The sequence below is a fragment of the Capsicum annuum genome, unplaced genomic scaffold, assembly GCF_002878395.1.
Source record: "Capsicum annuum cultivar UCD-10X-F1 unplaced genomic scaffold, UCD10Xv1.1 ctg3844, whole genome shotgun sequence".
Lineage (NCBI taxonomy): Eukaryota > Viridiplantae > Streptophyta > Magnoliopsida > Solanales > Solanaceae > Capsicum > Capsicum annuum.
Window position 1 is genome coordinate 15,633 of NW_025845577.1, and position 21,310 is coordinate 36,942.

The 21,310-nt window shown below is 34.5% G+C and overlaps 1 long non-coding RNA gene across 1 annotated transcript; it reads right to left on the reverse strand.

The window, feature by feature from the left end:
• Positions 1–2,163: 2,163 nt before the first annotated feature.
• LOC124891601 lies at positions 2,164–13,977 on the reverse strand. The gene is made up of 2 exons (XR_007049760.1): positions 13,529–13,977; positions 2,164–2,982 (listed from the first exon to the last, which is right to left on the reverse strand). It is a non-coding gene; the product is annotated as an uncharacterized LOC124891601 (long non-coding RNA).
• Positions 13,978–21,310: the final 7,333 nt, after the last annotated feature.

The window sequence follows — 21,310 nt, forward strand, 5'->3', positions numbered from 1 at the left end:
CAAATATAAAGTAAGTTTACTTGATCTTAAAGATAAACTTTATTTTTTCTCTAAGAAGATACTAATCTCCTTAACGAACTATCTAACTGATGATATTCATGACTTAAAAACTAACAAAGATCAGTTACTCAGTGCCCTTGAAAGTCTCAAATAGGAATTCATTGATGTTGAAACAAACTAGAGTATTCTTTAGAAAGAAAATTGTAATCTAAAGAAATAGGTTAATCAATATTGTTCTACCATCCTAGCTCTTATGTATGAAGTCCTCAAACTCTCTATCTTAGATAAAGAGAAAAACTATGAGTGATGATCATCAAAGAGTTAGATTTGATCATAAACTAAGAAATGAAAAATAGTTTAACAAAAAGGAAAAGGTTAGAAAGCTAAATAGGAGAACTCTAGGATAAAACTAGACCTAGAAAGAGCTAACTATTAGGCTCAATCCACTAGAACTGTAAATCATCTAAATAGTAGAACTCATAGTGAAAAGGTTGGACTAAGATTTCACAAAGAAACATCTCCCATAGAGGATCTATACTATATTTATGGAAGGTCGGATCATCTCGCCACCGAGTGTCCAAAAGGAAATGAATTGATGAAAAGTAATGTAGAGTTTGTTAAAAAAACATCTCAAAATTATCAAAAAAATGGGTTTTCTCCCCTTGAGAGGAGTGGGTTTAAAATGTGAAAAAACCCTAGTCCATATCTACTGAAAATAACAAGATCAGCTCTATCAAAAGAAATGGATGAATAAACGTGTTCCCAGCATAGCCTAGAAGAAATTTAATCCACCCTTTTGATCATAAGAAAGGACCCAAGATTATTGGGTTCATAAAACTCCTTAAATTGTTTTATAATAAAGAGTGAAAGGTGATAAGTGTTATTTGTACATGGATAGTGCATGCTAAATACAACTGAATGGAGACAAACAAAAGTCCTTTTACTCACCTCACTTGACAGAGAGGATGTACTTTTTGGGTATAAAAAAGAGGACCATTACTAGAGTTGGCTATATTGGAAAAACTGAAGACAAGTCCTTGAAGCAAGTGTATCATGTAGATAGGTTAAAACTCAATCTACTGTGGATTTCTCAATAATGTGACAAAGGCAACAAAGTAGTTTTTACTTAAGCAGGTTACAAGGTCAAGAAGATGGAAACAAAGGAAGTTGTTTCCACTTTTAAAAGGCACAATAATATGTATAAAACTGACATATTTGGAGCTTCAAGCTCCTATCTCACATGTATAAGTGCAATTAATTATGATTCTTTACTATGGCACTAGAGACTTGGTCATGCAATTATACGACAGTTGAACAAACTTGCCTCCAAAGACTTGGTCATAGGGCTTCCTAGAACTACGATCAAAGATGACAATACATACAATACTTGTGTAAGGGGGAAACAAGCTAGATATTTATTTAAAATGAAGAACCTAGTAAGTACAACCAAGTACTTCGACCTAGTTCATATGGATCTTTATGGACCAATGAAAGTAAGGAGTAAAGGAGGAAAGAGATGTATCTATGTACTTTTATATGACTATTCCAGGTTTTTCTGGAATTTATTTTTAGCGTCTAAGAAATATGTCTTTGATATTTTCTCCAACATTTTCAAAAATAATAGAAAAAACAATTTGGGCAAATTTTATTCTAGAAGTGATGAGGGGGTTTGAGGAGGGGGTATTCTCAATATAGCAAAGCATATAAGGTCTTGAACAAACATACAAATTATGTTGAATAAAGTGTACAGCTGGCATTTGATTAATCAAATACTGTGTCTGATCTTAATATACATGATAAAGGTGAAGTTGAGGATCATATGTTGGGACATGTTGGGTCACCTGTTCCACCGATAAATATACCAATGACAATTTGATAGGTGAAAAACTAGTCAAGAAGCTGACTCATCTACAAATTTAGCTTAAACTACTTAAGATAATGTTGTAACTTTACAAGGACTAGTGTTAACGAACTACAAGTATCAGGGATTTCATCCAATTGACAATGTTCACATTGAACTTGCTTTAGGAATCACTACTAGATTAGGCCTTAGGAAATTGTGTGCATTTAATGCTTTTTTGTCAGTGATTGATCCCCATAAGGTGAAGATGATCTCCTAGATTAAGACTAGATATTGGCATATATGAAACTAGATATTGGCATATATGAAGAACATTATCAATTAGAGATAAGTAAAGTGTGTCACCTGGTTCCTCCTCTTACAGATAGTACTATAATTGGAATAAAATGGGTGTTCAGAAATAAGCGTGATGAATATGAAACTATTACAAGAAATAAGAAAAGGTTGGTGGTCCAAGGGTACAATAAAAAATAAGGAATTGACTATGATAAGACATTTGCACCTATGGCAAGGCTTGGGGAAATCTGGCTACTTGTTGCATTTACCTCCTTCATGGAATTTACCCTGTATTAAATGGATGTGAAGAGTACATTCCTAAATGAAAATCTAAAAGAATAATTTTATGTGTAACAACCTCTTATATTTGAGAGTACTGAACTCCCTAATCATGTCTACAAACTAGATCATGCTTTTTATGTTTGAAAAAAACTCCAATTGCTTAGTCTATGTTGATGATATCATCATTGGATCCACTAAAAATACTATAACTCAAAAACTTTCCCAATTCATGAATGGAGAAATGAGATGAGTATGATAATAGAGCTCAATTTCTTTACAGGACTTCAAAGTAAGCAAACTCCAACAGGATCCATGATTACCAACAAACGTATATGAAAGAGTTGCTCGAGAAGTTCAAGATGGAGAAATCCAAGGTGATCAATACTCACATTACCACTGCCACAAAACAAAACCATGATAAATCTATTGCATCGATCGTGGAGAATATACATAGAGGTAGATTATGTATCTCTTGTATCTTACTGTAATTAGACCTGACATCATCTTTAGTGTTGGACTTTATGTAAGATTCCAAGCCAATTCCAAAGAGTCTCATCTTCAGGCTGTAAAAGGATCTTGAAATTGAGATTATGGTATTCTAAAGGAAGCAATTTTAATCTTATGGGGTACTAATATGTTAATTATGTAGGCTATCAAATCAATAAAAAAATCACCTCAGGTATGACACACTTTCTTGGATTGTGTCTAATTTTCTAGTCCACCAAAAAAGCATAACTTTGGTGATTTGTCTACTACAAAAGCTGAATATGTTATTGTTGGTTCTTGTTGTGCTCAACTACTATGGATCAAAAAATAATTTCTAGATTTTGGTATGGATGTAGGTTGTGTTCCCATCTTTTACGACAACACAAGGTCCATGAATATAGCCAAACATCTAGCATAAGCGTACCAAACAAATTGATATAAGACACCATTTTATCAAAGACTATAGAAAAAGGTCCAATCATGTTTCTCTCCACTTAAGAACAAATTACAGACATCTTTACTAAGGCACTGAGTAGGGAATAATTTGAAAAAAATAGGGTAGATTTGGGGATGACTAAGATTGCATGAACCACCCTCCATGATTGGCTAGAACTGTGTAATACCCCGTATTTTCGTGCTAGAATTCTAACTGTCGTTCCTGCGTGTCTAAGCTCTAATCCAAGTGATTCTCACGTGAATACAAGTTGCATGACCATTATCCTAGTCTACAGAGTAGTTTAGAGGTAAAAAAATGTTCATAGCAATGACCTAGAACAAAGTTGAGCTAAGACCAATTGATTCATCCAAAGTTTGACATTCGATTCTACAAGGGTCAACTTCAAACGTGTATATCTCTTAATATAAATGGAATTTTTCATCCCAAGACCTATCAAATTGTAGATAATTGAATTAGATTTCCAACGATACCAATTTCGCAAAAAATCTGATACCCGAGCGAAGAGTTATGCCCATTTTCGTGAGAGGCAGTAAGGGTGTGCGATGAGAAATGCGCCGCCCAATCAAATGTGTGCGATTGGGAGTGCGAAGCATACTTAAATATCTGCCATAAGGTGTGCGACGCACACCTTAAGGTCTGTCATGGGTTGTGCCCCGCATACCTCACTTCCAAGTGCCAAAAACAGCCTTATATATATCTATAACACAGGATTAAACTCCCATAACACCAAAATAAGTTTACTTTCTCTCAAAATCACCAAGAACATTCATTAGGGTTTCAACCTAAAAATTCAAATATCTCAAGATTCAACCATGAGTTTTCTATAATTCTTCGAGATTCGGAATCCCCATTTCGAGGGCTACAAGAAACACTCATTATTTTCATGAATAGAGTCCTAAGGTCAAGAGTTCATTCAAAGCTTCAAGTTTAAGGTATGTGGGGTTTTTCAACAAGAACTCCTTTTCGTTCTTGTGCCCAAAAATATTTTTTTTACGAAGTTATGGATTTTATATGTTTTACTATGATTTTGAAGCATGAATTTATATCCTATATTGATTATTATTAGATTATGATGTTTTTGATATTTTAGAAGTGAAATTATATGAGAATGATGATATTTTGTGCCTTATGGCTAAATTTCAAGATTTTGAAGGAAGTTATATATGTTTATGATGTAAAGCTTGAACCTTGATAAATTTTTATATGATGTTGAGACATGAGTTTTGAACTCTAATTGAGATTGTCGTTTTTTTAGAAATCATGTGTTATAAACACTTTGTGTTTGAATGAATTGAGATGATAATGAAGCTTTGACCTTTTGGTCATAAAAAGGGGTTGATTTGAACCCGAGATGAGAAAAGAAATCCACTTTTATTGATTATTATAAAAAAGGTAGCATGATGGCTCCCGTTGTGAATTGTTGAATTGTTTATTAGTGGATTTTCTTTTGAAAAGATCTGAGCTACGTCCGGGGAGTAGTCTTTAGCACCGAGCGGGAGGTATAGCAGGATTGGTACTTCCAAAGAACTATGTGACCCCATAGGTTGTGAGCCTGAGGCTAATTTATATAGTGATCACTAGTGTTTAGATTAATGATTTAAGGTCCTAATCTGATAGCAAGGATAGGACAGTTCTCCCCAACGTGGGTTAAACGTTGGACTCCATGTAGCTCACATGGTTTATGTCGGTTGTAAGAGACTCCCAATATGTGTGTGTGTATTCTCCTATCTAATATGAAAAGTCTTATTCTTCTATCTGAGATGAAAACATATTTGTTTGAAAGACTGAGTTTGAGAGTCATTTTTTTCGAAATATTTAATAAACATATATTCCAAAGAGAATTGTTATGAGATTTGATTGCTTTGATGATTTGGAATCGAGATGGAAGTGAATTGAGATTTATTATGATGACTCACATGTTTCACCCGATATATTTTACTCTTATGATTATGATGATTTTAATTCGAGCTAAGTGAGTCATTTATATCAACATGCATAATTTTATAAACTGTGATGATATTAAGATATTATTTTATATATGCATTGCACCCCCATATGTTCGATACGTTTCCATGGTACTGACCCATATATTCGTATGTGGGCTATAGTTTCTTGGAATGTAGGTACAAGGTATAGTGTACATCTTCAGATCCAGTTAGTTCACGACATCCAGTCAGCAGGTGATGAGTCTTTTTGATTCAAGGGCTTGAGTTAGTTATACAGTTCAAGAAGTGTTGTATTTTCTTTATCCAGCCGTATTGAATTGGGATAGTCAGGAGTCATGACCCAGCTACCTATAGTCAGTACTAGTAGAGGCTTCATAGACAGTCAGTAGAAGTTGATGTATTCCGTTTCAATTTTGGTTGTAAAAGCAGAGTTGTAATCTTATAAATTCAATTTTGTATCTATCATATTCAGAAAAGAGTTATTTTCCGCAAATTTGTATAGATTTATACTTTTAATTCAGTTGCTTATAAGTTATGCTAGAAGAAGGGTTAGCTTGGGGTCACTTGTGACCCTAAGCACTGTGTGACGTCTCGGGACCTAATTTTGGAGCGTTACAAACTGACTATGTATAACTATGATATGAATAAAAGCTATATACTTAGTTTGTCCAGTCTTACCCATTTAGTTGTGTGTTCCAAGTCCAGTTTTTTGATACATTTGACCTATTTTTTTCTTTGATTCATCAGAAAAGTAGGGTGAGTTAGCATTGGAAACTTCAAATATTGGTTTATCGGGTATGTGTGTACACTATACTGCAATTATTTCCTAAGGTGAAACACTTGAGATTACATGTTCCTTATCACTTGTTCCCAAGTGATAACTCAACCAAAACACCAAATACCCAAATTATTCTACTTATTCAAAGAGCTATAACAACTATCACTTCAGTCATGACCTCACTAAGTCTATTGGTCTAAACCCTTAACCATTCTTTTTCAATTTATATCACTTCTCCTTTCTACTAAAAATAATTTGGTTTCTAATGAAGATGGCCTAAGATGCTAAATTTTAAGAATTAATGGTTGCTCAGGATACTCATATGCTTAAATTTGTAGCCTTTGAAGCAAGAATTGCCAAGTAGAAAGCAGAATTAGAAAAGGAAAGGATTGAAAATATTGAGATTGTATTAACATTGGCACATATCCTCCAACCTGATCTAACCTCCTTCTCAGCCCAGTTCCTCAGTTCCTTATCCCTATCTAGTTGTATTGTTTTTTCTTTTTTTTGATAAATAAAAAATTTTATTATACAAAAGCAAATCATTACAGACCTGAACAGGGGATGACCACCTATTCCTCAAGTAATAGAACTACACAAAATAATGCCTAACTATGATGGAGTTCCACTAGCTAATATAGAAATATAACATAGTGTCACTCTATAATAGGCCTCACTACAAGTCACTCAAATCACTATCATTTGGTATGTCAACACTATATCAATCTACCCCATCATCAAGGAAAGGAGTTGAGCAATCTCAAAGTTGGGTCCCAGGCTTTGATCCGTGTCCCTCTCGTGTGGAAAAAAGTCACCATTTCCTTGAATACTCTTATCTTAATGATAACAGCCAGCATAAAACCTCAGTTGATTTCTTTCTCTCCATATAATTTCCACAACACTTTAGTAGGTGAAAATCAATATTGCACTAGTGCCAGTTTGCTTCTTTGCTCAGCTACTCATCCACTAAATTTCCTCCTGCTAGGTCCCTAAGGATCTTTGTATTCCTAGGCAATATGGGAGTCTTGTCCATAAGACAGTAGTAACTTGACACTCAAAATATAGGTGATCCAGCATTCGATCAAATCCATTATGGAAAACAAAGGATAGGGGAGTTCTCACACCAAATTTCAGTAATCGATCCATTATCAGCAACCTCCTATAAATAGAAATCCAAAGAATAAAGTTGTGCCTAGGATGGATGTTTGGAGGTAATGCTAAACTCTTTCATGGATCCTTGGGAGGAACTGGTAGTAGTCTTGTGTACATCGTTATGATGGAGAACTTGTGATTGACAACCATACCTTAAGTTTTTTCAAAATATTCCCCTATAATCCTGAAACATATAAAATAAATTTTCTAGCCCCTAGTATTTCCCTTACCATCCAGGTGGTGGAACCAGGGATGGGGTATGTTTCAAGACTAGCAAGCTTTGAATAATAAAAGTGAATTCATTTAATCCATAAGCAATTCTTGTCCTCAGCAACAGCCCACAGATGCTTAAGTATTGTTTCCCTATTCCATATGATAAATGCTAAATATTCAATCCACCAACTGATTTTGGAAGACAGACCTTATCCCATGCTACAATGGCTTGTTTGGAAATAGTTGCCTCACCTATCCATAAAAAGATCTACACACACCTCAATCGGCTTCATTATTTTCTTAGGAAGGATAAACACTTGAGCCCAATAAGTTTGAACCCCAAACACTACTACCTTACTTAATTATAGTCGACCAGCATTTGAGAGGAGTTTTGCTGAATAACACCTTACTCTTGCAGCAATTTTTTCAACTAATGGCATACATTGGGCAACAATTAGCTTCTTAGAGAAGAGGGGCACACCTAGGTAGTTAAATGGTAAAGCTCCTTCAGCAAAATTCAGTTGAGAAAATATTGAGGCTTTCACCTGGGGTTTAACACTTGACATATATATGCTACTCTTATTTATATTATCTTGTAGACCTAATGCTTTTGAAAATCTTTAGAAATCTTCTTGCTGGAGTGTGATGGACTTAAGATCAGTTTTACAAAACATCAATAGGTCATTAGCAAAGCGTATATACATCACCCTCAATTTTTTACATCTAGGATGAAAATGAAAGTGTTTATTCCTGGCTAAGACACTAAGCTCCCTTTGCAAATATTCCATCAAGATAACAAATAGATAAGGGGACATAAGGTCCCCTAGTCTATTACCTTTCTTACCTTAGAAAGGTTTTGATAGGGTGCCATTAATAATAAGAGAATAAGCAACACAAGAAATGCACTCCATAACCCAACTGATAAAAAAGGCGAGGGAGACCAAATGCAGACATCATCATCTTGATAAAACTCCATACAATGGATTCATAAGCCTTTCTCAAGTACACATTCATAACACACCTGGGTGATAAGCCTTTCCTAGTGTACCACTTCAATAACTCATGACTAAATAATATATTGTCCATAATACTCCTACCTTCTATAAAAGTAGTCTAGGATGGACCAATAATATCATTAATAACCAGTTTCGATCTATTAGTGAGGATTTTTGCAATAATTTTATAGAGGGTTGTACAACAAGTTGTTGGTTTGTATTCCTTCAGAGTAGAAGGACTAAAAAATTTAGATATGAGGGTAACAGCAATACAACTAGCAGATTTTAATATTTTACCAGTCATAAAAAATTCCTATTCAACCTCTACAACATCTTTCTTGATAGTGTCCCATTGTTTGGCAATTTGTCTAGAGGCATACTCTTCATTGCTTCTAATATCTCTGCATCAGTGACTGGCCTAATGAGCAAGTGTTTTTGGGAATAGGATAAACACGGACCTTATTAGATAACTTATATATCAGGACATGGCAATTCTTCAGCAGTTGTTCCCATTAGGCTAGTAAAGAATGAGATAAATTCCTCTTCCACCTATATAGGATTGGTAAGCTTTGTTCCTTGAGAACTTTAAATTGAATCAATATAGTTTTTGCTGGTTCTGATCTTCCACTGTGCATAAAAGTAACCAATGTTTGCATTTCCACTTTTGATCCAATTTGCTCTAGACTTCTGTCTTAAGGCATCTTTCTTTACCTTACTCTAGTTCTGTATATCAATTAAAATTCCCTTTTCCTGCTCAATTAGTGTTTGTTGCAGGGGAGAATATACAATTTGGCTTTGTACCACCTCCAGTTATTATCTTAAGTTTGTAAGTCATTGTTCATAAGAGGCCAAGAAAGAATTAAGATCCTTTAATGCATAATTTAGCTCTTTTAGCTTAAACCACAACTGGACCATATAGGAACCCCTACATCTTATATGCCAAACTTTAGCAAATACAATCTTGAAATCTGAATGGTCCATAATAGTCTTTAAGAGCTTAAAAGATTTTGTCCTTAGTGTCGCATGTGGCCTATACTCAATAAGGATTAAAGCGTGATCAGAGACACTAGGGTTTATAAACTCATCTTCCACATGTCCATAAGTTTGAATCTATGAGAAATTTCCTAGTGCCCAATCAATTTTGGAGTACACTCTTGCATCTTGTTGTTGTTTATTATAGAAAGTATAGTGCCATCTGTATGCTTTCGGAGCAGTAAATTGCAATGTATTAATGTCTCTAAATGCTTGTGCTTAAGCCATATCAACAGGAGAGCCAATGTGATCCTCAGATGATAAAACAGCTTTAGAATAACCATAAATCAGTCATTCATTAGTTAAGGAATTTCCAATACATTTCAAATTATCCCATAAGCTCTGCCAATTCACATCCTCATTTTTGGCATAGATCACAGTGTTGTAGGTACAAAAAAAGTAGAGGAGTTGGTTACCTTACAGTTTACAAATTATTCCTTGGTCTTAATGATTAGCACCAAGATGATAGGCCTCCACATAATCCATATTTGTCCATTAGGTGCCATGGGATAGTTGCACCATGTATTGCACCCCTATGCTATCTAACGCAAAAAGCGTAAAGATTTGTGTTCCTTCACTCTTGTTTCTAAACAACCAAAAGAATCAAGACGATACTTCTTCAGAAAGAGATTCAACTCCAGTTACTGCAGGGGTTGACAGAACCCTCCAATATTACATGTAGATATTATTATTTGTATGAATTGATGGGTCCATAGTTTGTCCCGTATCAACCATAGTCTGGAGACCTGTAAATTTGTTCAGAGTCGGGAACTCATAGTCCTTCTTCCATAAGGAAGGACCTCCTTTCTTACCATTACTAGCTACAGTCAAGTTAAGCCCTACTGTAGGTTCAGCAGCTATATTTGGAAATGCTAGTTTAGCTAGTTGTTGCACCTCATCCTAACGAATTACTCTCTTCTATTGTCTATTCATTTTTCTCCACCTAGGCACATCTTGGAATCTTCCTTCCTTCACCTTTGTTTAAGTCTCATTCGAGCAGCCCTCCTTTTAATGCCCAAATTTCAAGCATAAGGAGCAGTAGTTGGGTCGCCAATCATAGTATATTAGTTAAACTAGTGTACCCATGGGGTTTACCATTTCAAACTCCTCTAAAATTGGTTGGGATACATCCACTTTGATTAAGACCCTAGAACCATGATATCCTCTCCATAGTCGCATTGAAATTATTAGTGTAGATAGGCCGCCCAACTGTGCTTGCGACTTTACTCAATGTCTCCAGCGACTAATAACCTATGGGAAGCCTAAGAAAAACCACCCATATAGGAATAATGGTGAGGCAATCTAGGTCAAACTGGAAATTAATTTCCCATTTTCGAAGGATGAAAGGCTTATTGTGGTAGGTGTAAGGACCTTCCATCAATACCTTATTGTAGTCCTTTGCACACTCAAATCTAAAGATGAAATACCCAGTGTCATGATGCAATATTTGGGTCTTCTTATTAAGGTTCCATGCCTAGCCAGCATAGAGCTTCATCAATTTCATGTATGATGTATCACCGATGATGTATCTAATCAAAGCATTTTTCCAATATTCCTCCTGGTATTTTACATCCTCTTCAACTATATTCACCATAAATTTACCTTTCTTGGAATTAGGTGGGATGTAGGATAAGGTTTCACCCTTCTGAGCATGATAATTTGACTTATGCTCCTTCGGCTCTTCCGGGAAAGGATGAGATGATGTCTCAGCATTCGAGAAATGGAGCCTTTTTATCATCGGTGCTTCAGAGGATATACCATAGTCTATCTAGGAGGTGCACTGACCTTGATGAATATAAGACATATTTCTAACTTTCATTTTCCTCAGGGATTAACTGAAAAGAATGAGGGAGGAAGCTCCCAAAAGTGAGCTTAGAATGACCCCGTTATATCTCTCCCACCAACGTCACTAATTTTTCCTTTGTAGCCATTATCAGAGAAGTAGTATTATTTTGTATTTTCAGTAGTTAGTAGTATTTTGTAGGGCATATTTGGTTCATATTAATGAGATGTCTATCTTTTGTCTACTTGTCTTCTATTCTTGCTCTTTTTAATGCTTTAAATTAGTTGTTTGTCTTAAAACTGATTATCTTGGTGATAGCCCGAGTGGCCATGAATATTCTAGCCTTGGATTTTATATTGTACAAGCGTAGATTTTCAATAAAACCAAAAGAGAAAAGATATAGGTTGACCAGTATTTATAACTCATGACTAATTTGGTTCATCAAAGTGTTTCTTGCTTTCTTCGCTTAAGTATTGTCTCAAGCTTATGAAATTGGATGAAAAAGGCAAATGTTTTAATCATCAAAATAGGGTAATTTGTTGGATTATGAGTTATTTTGAAGATTGACAAAACAGTAGAATAGAAAAAAGAAACGGGTAGATTCACGTGGTTCATCTGGCACAAGTTCAACCTACAATTAAGATTGTGATGATTGTTGACTTTGAAATCAAGTAACACAAGCCAATCAAGTAACAAATCATTGTGTCAAATAGAGATACCATTTTTCTTAGAAAATTCTGTTGTGAGCTACTCAGTCTCCAAGAGGTAGTTTTGCATCATTCCACTGCTACCAGCCTTAAAGTGGTGATTAGACAGAAGTTGTGAATACTAAGTATATGGAGAAGTACTTAAAATGCATGTGTGGTGACATTCCAAATACATGGACTACTTATTTACCAATATCAGAGTGGTGGTATACCACCAACATCCACAGTTCTACCAGAACCACCACCTATGAGATCATCTATGATTAGAGTCCACCCTTTTACATCCACTATTTTTCCCAGGGCTTTATGATAGAAGTTGTGTACAGGTGTTTGCAAGGAAAGGAGTCGACTATAAGGGCATTTAATATCATCTTCTATTAGCTCAGTAGCGTATGAATACATAAGCTGATAAAAAGAAGTTTGAGAGAGAATTTTGTATTGGTGATCTTTTTTATGTCAAGCTCCACCCTATAGGCAATTGTCTATAAGGTTTGATGATTATTCCAAACTATATCCTATGTTTTTTAGCCCATTAAAAGTTCTCCAAAGGGTGGGACATATTTCTTATCATCTGGAGCTACCTGCTAATGTCAAAATACACCATACCTTTTATGTGACATAATTGAAGGCTAGAGCTGGAGCTCAATCAGTGGTGCCTGATTTGCTTGTGTCTCTTATTTAATGGACATAATTTGTTGGAACCCAAGGTTATGGTAGTTAAAAGGATGATTTAGAACAACCATAGACCAGTGACCAAGTGCTCATCAAGTGGTTCAATTGTTTTGTTGCTGAAAACACTTGGACGGATTTGCAAGATCAGCATGAACAATTTCCTTATGTATAACCTAGAGTACAAGTCTCTAAGGTGGGAAGAGTTGTATACACAAATTAGATAAAAGGATAGTTAATAAGATTTACAAGGATGTTGTTCAAGAGTTATTCCCGATTGTTAGACCATTAGACTTGTGGAATTGTGCTTATTAATTTAGCACGCACCACAATAATTTGGCGTTGTAGGATAACTAAAGTTTATTTGTTTCAGTAAGGTGTTGTATACACGTAATTTTGTCCCTCTCAAGAGTGAACTTTTACCCATTTACCCTCGTCTTATCATGTACCCGACTCCCATGTGATGATCCATTTACAAAAGGACAAATCCAAACAAATTAACACCCCGCCCAATCAAATTTAACCACCTCACCTTCTCCTAATCACTCACACTCCTACCCACCTCACTATCCTACCCAACCCCCTACCTCACTCACATTTTTCCTAATTTTTTAATACACATAGCCACACCGACTACACACCTATCTATGCTCTTCTACACACATCATACACAGAAAAGGCAACATACACTCACAATACTCATATACACACATAATCTGGAGAATAATTCACACATAATATTCACAGAGATACCACACACCCTTGGAAAATAGTGAGGCGAGCTAGAAATCAGCGAGAGGGAGAGGGATAAAACATTTAAGAAACAAGGGAGAGAGGTGAAAGAAAGAGGTAAAATAGACTGTGCAGCACTTTTTTTCGGAAAATTCTCACCGAAAAATGTTGCTGCCATCGGAATAACCCTGCCTCTTATCTTCCTAACTCCATACATTAAGCTACCCGTTCCACCCATAAACACCGAATCCGACGATCCAATTCGACTCAAATCGTTGAGTTCCCTCACTGTTGATGCTGCCAAAGCTCTGATTTGATTTAGCTTTTAGGCTTCTAATTTGAAACGATTGTTTCGGGGTTGCTCATTTTTTTGGGGGGCTGGGGGTGATTCAAGCTGGTGGTTATTACCGAGGTTTTATTTCGAGGTTCTTGACGTGGACTTCATCTTGTTTAATTGAGTAATACTTGATTGAAAAGCGACATTAAGGCTCATTTCTCATCTTTTTTCTTGAGTAATTTTAAATTTTGATACTTTGTGTGGCAAATTGATAAAGTGTGGATCTTGATTTGTTTGATTTGGTATTATTTGGATCATGAATATTGATTAATTGGTCACTTGAGTATGTTAATTGAATGATGCGAATCTATTTGAGTAAATGAAATTGGGATGGGATTATAAAAGTGAATATTGTTATACTTTGAGTTCTCGATTGTTGTTGGATTTAAAGTGGATGTTAATTTTGTCGAACTCGATAGTATCATGCTTTAGGTCGAGAATTAATAGGCAAATAGCAGATCAGGTAGGCAAAACTTAGGGATTACGGATTGTTGAACGTTTGAATGTGTTGAATGATCTTTATTTCATCGCGTCTAAATTCCTTGTACTCATTTGGTCGGGAATACCCCCGAGGGAAATTATATTCATTACCGGGAATGCCCCACGATACTTTATACTTGAAAGATCAATCGTGATCAAGGCCCGAGGCATCAAGCAGACATATATCGTCTTTTATTTCTTCTCTATTTTTTTATCGTTTTTGTCATTTTGAGTCTGTCATTCAAAAAAAATCTTGTTTTTCCGTGTCTTTGAGTCAAATTCATGTCAAAACAAGTAAGGAAGAATCTCAAAATATGCTATATAATTCTTCAATTGCACAAAGCAAGACAAAAGGGTAGCATATGAAAGAAACATGATTATAAGTTAAAACAAGACAAGCAGAAAGTTTTGTCAGAAAACAAGTTGGGGAACTCGTGGAAATACCAAGGTTCGAGGGATTCATCTGAGAGACATAGAAAAATTGAGAGATTGTATTTGTTTCAGACTCACTTTTAATGATCAGAATTTGGGTCAATGGTGCAACAGGACAATGACATAGGTCAATACTTAAAGGCAAGATTGAATGTGACTAGAGCAAGAGAAATCGCCTAAAAAAACAAAGCCGCAAGCCAACCACCCTATTTTAAACTCACAAGTTTTCTTTGTATGAAACAGAAATAGTTGGTACTTTCTAATCAAAGGCATCAAAGCTCAAATATCCAGAGGTACAATTCCTCATTTCTGTAAATGCAAGAGCAGTGTTGCTGTGTACAAGTTTAGTAATCATAATTATGGTAAAATTCATCATCTTGTACCCCTGACAGACACATTCTCTAATTTTGGTCTTTTATGTCTCATGGCTTGGAGGTGCACTTCCTAATTTGAGCCGTTAATCCTAAAAGATGCACTTTTAGTAAGAGTATTTCACTTTCACTCTTAAGAGATGGACTTGTTGGTATCAGTCATTAAAATTTACCCTCAAAAGGTGCATTTGTTTATCCAAATCTTGATTCAACTTTGCATTATGAATTATTGCAAGTAGTTGTAATTGGGTTTGACACCCGCAAAAGTTTTTGATGATAAATTGGGGTAAAAAGAAAATTTAATTCCTATTCTTTGGAACTACACTTTAGGACCCTCCTTTAAAACGAGACTTTGTGTTTTCTAGAAGATGGAATTTTTCTTTATCATAATCTTTGTGTGGGATAATTTTCATTCTAGTTTTTATTTTGATTTTAGGAGCCCGCCTCGAGAATAGGGTGATGAAATCGAAAGTCAAGAGCCCGCCTGGAGACCAGGGTGATGAAATTGAAAGTCAATAGCCCACCTGAAGAATAGGGCGATGAAATTGTATGTCAGAAGACCTCCTGAAGAACAGGATGATGAAACTGCAAGTTAGGAGCCCGCCTGAAGAACAGGGTGATGAAATACAAAGTCAAAAACCTACCTAGAGAACAGAGTGATGAAATTAAAAGTCAGGAGCTCACCTAAAAATCATGGTGATGAAATTGAAAGTCAGGAGCCCGCATGAAGAACAGAGTGATGAAATTGAAAGTCAAGAGCCCGCCTGAAGAACAGGGTGATAAAATTGAACATCAGGATCCCTCTTGGAGAACAAGTGATGAAATTGAAAGTCAGGAGCCCGCCTGGAGAATGGAGTGATAAAACTAAAAGTCAGAAGCCCTCCTGAAGAACGAGGTGATGAAATTGTAAGTCAGGAGCCCGCCTGAAGAATAGGGTGATGAAATTGTAAGTCAAGATCCCGCCTGAAGAACAGGGTGATGAAATTAATAGTCAAGAGCCCACCTGAAGAATAGAGTGATGAAATAGCAAGTCAGGAGCCCGCCTAAAAAAAATAATGAAGAAATTGAAAGTCAGGAGCTCTCCTAGAAAATAGGGTAATGAAACTGAAAGTCAGGAGCCTGCCTGAAGAACAGAGTGGTGAAATTATAAGTCGGGAGCCCGCTTGAAGAACAAGGTGATGAAACTGTAAGTTAGACGCCTGCCAGAAAAATAAGATGCCTGAAAAATAGGATGATAAAATAGCAAGTCAGGAGCCCGCCAAGAGAATAGGGTGATGAATTGAAAGTCAGGAGCCTGCCTGAAGAACGGGGTGATGGAATTGAAAGTCAGGAGCCTTCTTAAATAATAGGGTAATGAATTTGAAAGTCAGGGGCCTGCCTGGAGAATAGGGCGATGAAATTAAAAGTCAGGAGCCCGCTTGGAGAACAGGGTAATGAAATAAAAAGTCAAGAGCCCGCCAAGAACAGGGTGATGAAATTGTAAGTCAGGAGCCCACCTGAAGAACAGGGTGATGAAAATGCAAGTCAGGAGCCCGCTTGGAGAACAGGGTAATACTTGATTGAAAAGCAACATTAAGGTTCATTTCTCATTTCTTTCTTGAGTAACTTTACATTTTGATACTTTGTGTGGCAAATTGATAATGTGTGGATCATGTTATGTTTGATTTGGTGTTATTCGGATCATGAATGTTGATTAATTGGTCACTTGAGTATGTTAATTGAATGATGTGAACTCGTTTGGGTAAATAAAATTGGGATGGAATTATAAAAGTGAATATTGTTATGCTTTGAGTCCTCGATTATTGTTGGATTTAAAATGGATGTTAATTTTGTCGAACTGGATAGTATCATACTTTAAGTCAAGAATTAATAGGCAAATCATAGATCGGGTAGGCAAAACTTAGGGATTATGGATTGTTGAACGTTTGAATGTGTTGAATGATCTTTATTTCATTGCATCTAAATTTCTTGTACTCATTTGGCTAGGGAATGCCCCGAGGAAAATTGTATTTCTTACCGGGGAATGCCCCGCAATACTTTGTACTCAAAAGACCTATCCTGATCAAGAACGAAGGCATTGGGTAGAGGATAGAGTAGGATTAGTATAGGTTAGAGTAGGGTTATTTCAGTATCTTTTATTTCGGACTGTAATAATTAGACAGAACATTATTTTTTGGATTTTTGACTGTTTGATTATTTGCTTTTGAGTTTATGTGTTTGTTGGTTTATACATTCATTGTGTCATGCTAGTCGATATACTCCATAAAGCGACTATTGTCAAGCCATGAGACCGAGGGATACCTAACACCTTCCTCCCAGTCAATAGAATTCCTTAATCAAAATTTTTGTTCGTAGATCAGTTTTAAAGAGTCAAAATCATTTTGAAAAAGGATTTTTAAAGGTGACTTAGTACACCAGATTTATATCAAGTGACGAATCTGAGTTTAATTGTATAAATCCTTTTCGAAATAAATTCTATCTTTTGTCACTTAATAATAATAAAATCTTTTTCGAACATAAAATCAATATCTTTTGATGAAAAAAAAGGCGTGACAGGTGTCAGAATAGATTGAAGGTTTTAGAAAGAGAAGAACACAATGATTTTGTTTACCTTCCAACATATAGTGCCTCATTAGGGGTTTTGGGCTATAGGTGACGAAAAAGTTTTAAAATAAGGTGTAGGTGACACAAGTCTTAATAATTGAGTGGAGGTGACAATTACTTAATTATGGATTAAGAAAGTTTGGAAAATTTCAAAATAACTCATAAGTTTTTAAATTTACACTTTGATCCAAATGTTAGTTAATATAACGGAAAACGAAAAAAAAGGTGTATTTTTCTCTCTCCTCATCCATTATTATTTTCTCTCTCTTCACGATATTTGTTGCTTATTGTTGCTACTGCTTTATTCATCATCTTATGATTCATTATCATCATCTTATACTTCATTATCATCTTTATCTTCTTCTTGTTGACTATTGTTGTTGTTGTTGTTACTGCAAATGCTGCTCTTTAACTAATTTCTTAGGTCAAATTTTGTTTCGTACTTCACTTTCAACTTTGGCATTTACTTTGAGAGGAGACTTTGGTAAGTCAAATTATACTTTTTAGTTGAATTTGTCATCTGGGTAACTTCTAGTGTGTTGTTTTTGCAACAATAGCTTGCACGCGAACATGAATGCAACATAAAAGCAATTTATTTAAACAGATCCATCATCTGTGGCACCAGATAAATGTGTTGTTGCAACAGTAGACTCATGTTGGATTCATGATTATGGTTCTAGGTACCCGTAATATAAATCGCATAGATGGGTATTCTGTTGCACCAGATTAATAATCTGTTACACCAGATTAGTTTTCTGTTTTAATATATTAATAATCTATTGTACCAAAATACTAATCTGTTGTAATAGATAAATAATTTGTTGCACTAGATTAGTTGTTTGTTCCAACAGACAAGTAATCTGTTGCACCAGACAAGTAATCTGTTGCAACAGATAATTATTCTGTTGCAACACATGAATAATTTGTTTCGAACAATAAAATACAACTCCTATCACAAACCCAACAGATAACTCATATGTTGATCTCTTGCTATTGATACTGGATTCAAATTATTCCTTAATTGTAGACATATTATTTGTTGAGAAAAAAAATAAGACAATATGAAAATTAAATAAGAATTAAAACGTCAAAGGCATCGAACATAAATTTTTTATTAAAAAAATAAAATAAAAATACATAGGTAAAAGAAAACAAAATTCTTAATTATTATTATCATCTTTGTCATTATTATTATTATTTGTATGGCCAGCCGACCAATTTTCAACCGGCAGCAGCAGCGCCCTTCTCAGCCTGCGGATCTCCCGCAGCATCCTTACCCTGATGGCGGCCAACTCCCACTGCAGTTATGAACCTCCTTCTGCAGTTCCCACATGGTGTCTCATAAAATAATGACATCCCACACTGGATCAACCATATCTAGAGAAAACGCATAAGTTGACAAAACACACATGTAAAATCAAAAGTAAAGAAAAAAAAGAATTTGAACATAATACAACGTATATTTACACAAAAATTGAAATATTTTTTACTACAGTTATATATTTGATTCTATATCATATATATATTTCATTCTATATTTATTACAAAATTATTTAATGGAATGGTTAGTTATAATTAATGAGACATTCCTCCACTTTCAGGCAAAAGTGAAGATAAAAAACAATAATCGATCGTTCAAGTATTTCAAATTGAATGGCAAAATGATAGGAAGAGGGACATATAAAAAAACTTACCAGAGACAGGAAAAAGCTATCAAGTCCTTGAAGAGAAAGTAGTTGAAGGTGTAACAAGAGCAAGGAATAAATAGAGTGCAGTAGAATGAACGATTGAGTAAGGAGGGGCTTATTTATAGAGGATTGAACTTGAATGTGTTAGGCAAAAAATTGCAACTGTTCACCTCCATTTATTAATGATATTTCTTGCTTACTGTGAAAAGTTATGACTGATTAAATTAAGAAATATTGTGATAAGTCGTGACTTTTCAGTTTATTATTATTAATAACTAGTTCTTTCCAGGAACTATTTTTATATTAAGTTGTGATAACAAATTATATATCTGTTGCATCAGATAACTCATCTGTGACAACAGATTTTTTTGCAACAATTAGATAACCTGTTGCATCAGATAATATATCTGTTGCAACTATAATCTATATATTTTTTTTTTAAAATTATCATCATGACATCCAAATTTTCTAAATTTTTAATTAACTGTTCACCTTTATTTATTAATGACATTCTTGATTACTGTAAAAAGTTATGACTTAATTAAATTAAGCAATATTGTGATAAGTCATGACTTTCCAGGAACCATTTTTATACTGAGTTGTGAAAACAAATTAATATCTGTTGCATCAGATAACTCATATGTAACAATAGATATATCATCTGTTGTAACAAATAGATAATCTGTTGCATCAGATAATATATCTGTTGCAACATATAATCTATATATCTTTTTTTTTAAATTATCATTATGACATCCAAATTTTCTGATTTTTTAATTATATAAATTAATAAAACAAATTTAAAGGCACAACTGTTCACCTCCATTTATTAATGACATTCTTGATTACTGTAAAAAGCTATGACTTAATTAAATTAAGAAATATTGTGATAAGTCATGACTTTTCAGATTATTAATAATTAGTTCTTTCCAGAAACCATTTTGATATTGAGTTGTAATAACAGATTATATATCTGTTGCATCAGAAAACTCATCTGTGAGAACAGATATATCATCCGTTGCAATAATAGATAACTTGTTGCGTCAGACAATATATCTGCTGCAACATATAATCTATCTTATTTTCAAAAAAATTATCATCATATCATTAATCCAAATTTGCTGACTTTTTTATTATATAAATTAATAAAATAGATTTAAAAACAAGAATATTTTTTTGAGATTTTTAAGGTTTAAGTTGTGTTTTATCATTTATTTCCTTATTATTTTCTGTGAAAAGAAATGACTTAATTAAATCAAGTTGGTAAGTTTTTTATTATTGTGAAAAGTCATGACTTTTCAGCTTATTTTTATTATAATAATTAGTTCTTAAATTTAATTAACCTTTTTCTCAATTTAAAAATCGAAGACATCGGGTTTTCAATAACCGTTTCTTTGATAAACTAATAACCATTATTTTTATTGAGTTATGGCAACAGATATACCATCAGTTGTAACAAATCGACCATCTGTTTTAGGAGCTTTTTTTATTTCTTCTAACAACTCATTCATCAGTCGCAACAGATGAGGAATTTGATGCATCAGCAGCGTTGTTTGTTTTTGTTTGTTGAATGTATTTAGACAAAAAGTCACAGTCACGACTATTCACTTTTTCCTTAACAATCATCATATAATCCAATGATGTGACTTCTTTTTAAATTAAATAATCTTTCTTTTACAGTTAGAAATTGTGTATATCATTTAGTTCCTTATTATTTATTGACGAATCATTTTTAGGAGAATCATGACTTTTCACTACCCACCCTCTGTTGCCACGAGTGCTCAATCCCTACCTCCAACCATCGAAATATTGAGAATATGGAATAAATAGAATGAAATTAAATATTGAATAAGAATTAAAAATTCAAAGTCAACCAAACCAAACCAATACATACGCTAAAAGAAATAAAAAACATAACCTAATTATTATTATTATTATTATTAGTATTATTATTGTCAACCGGACAATTTTCATCCGGCAGCAGCAGGACCGCCCTTCTCTGCCTTGCTCCAAAGTCGGCCAAATCCCT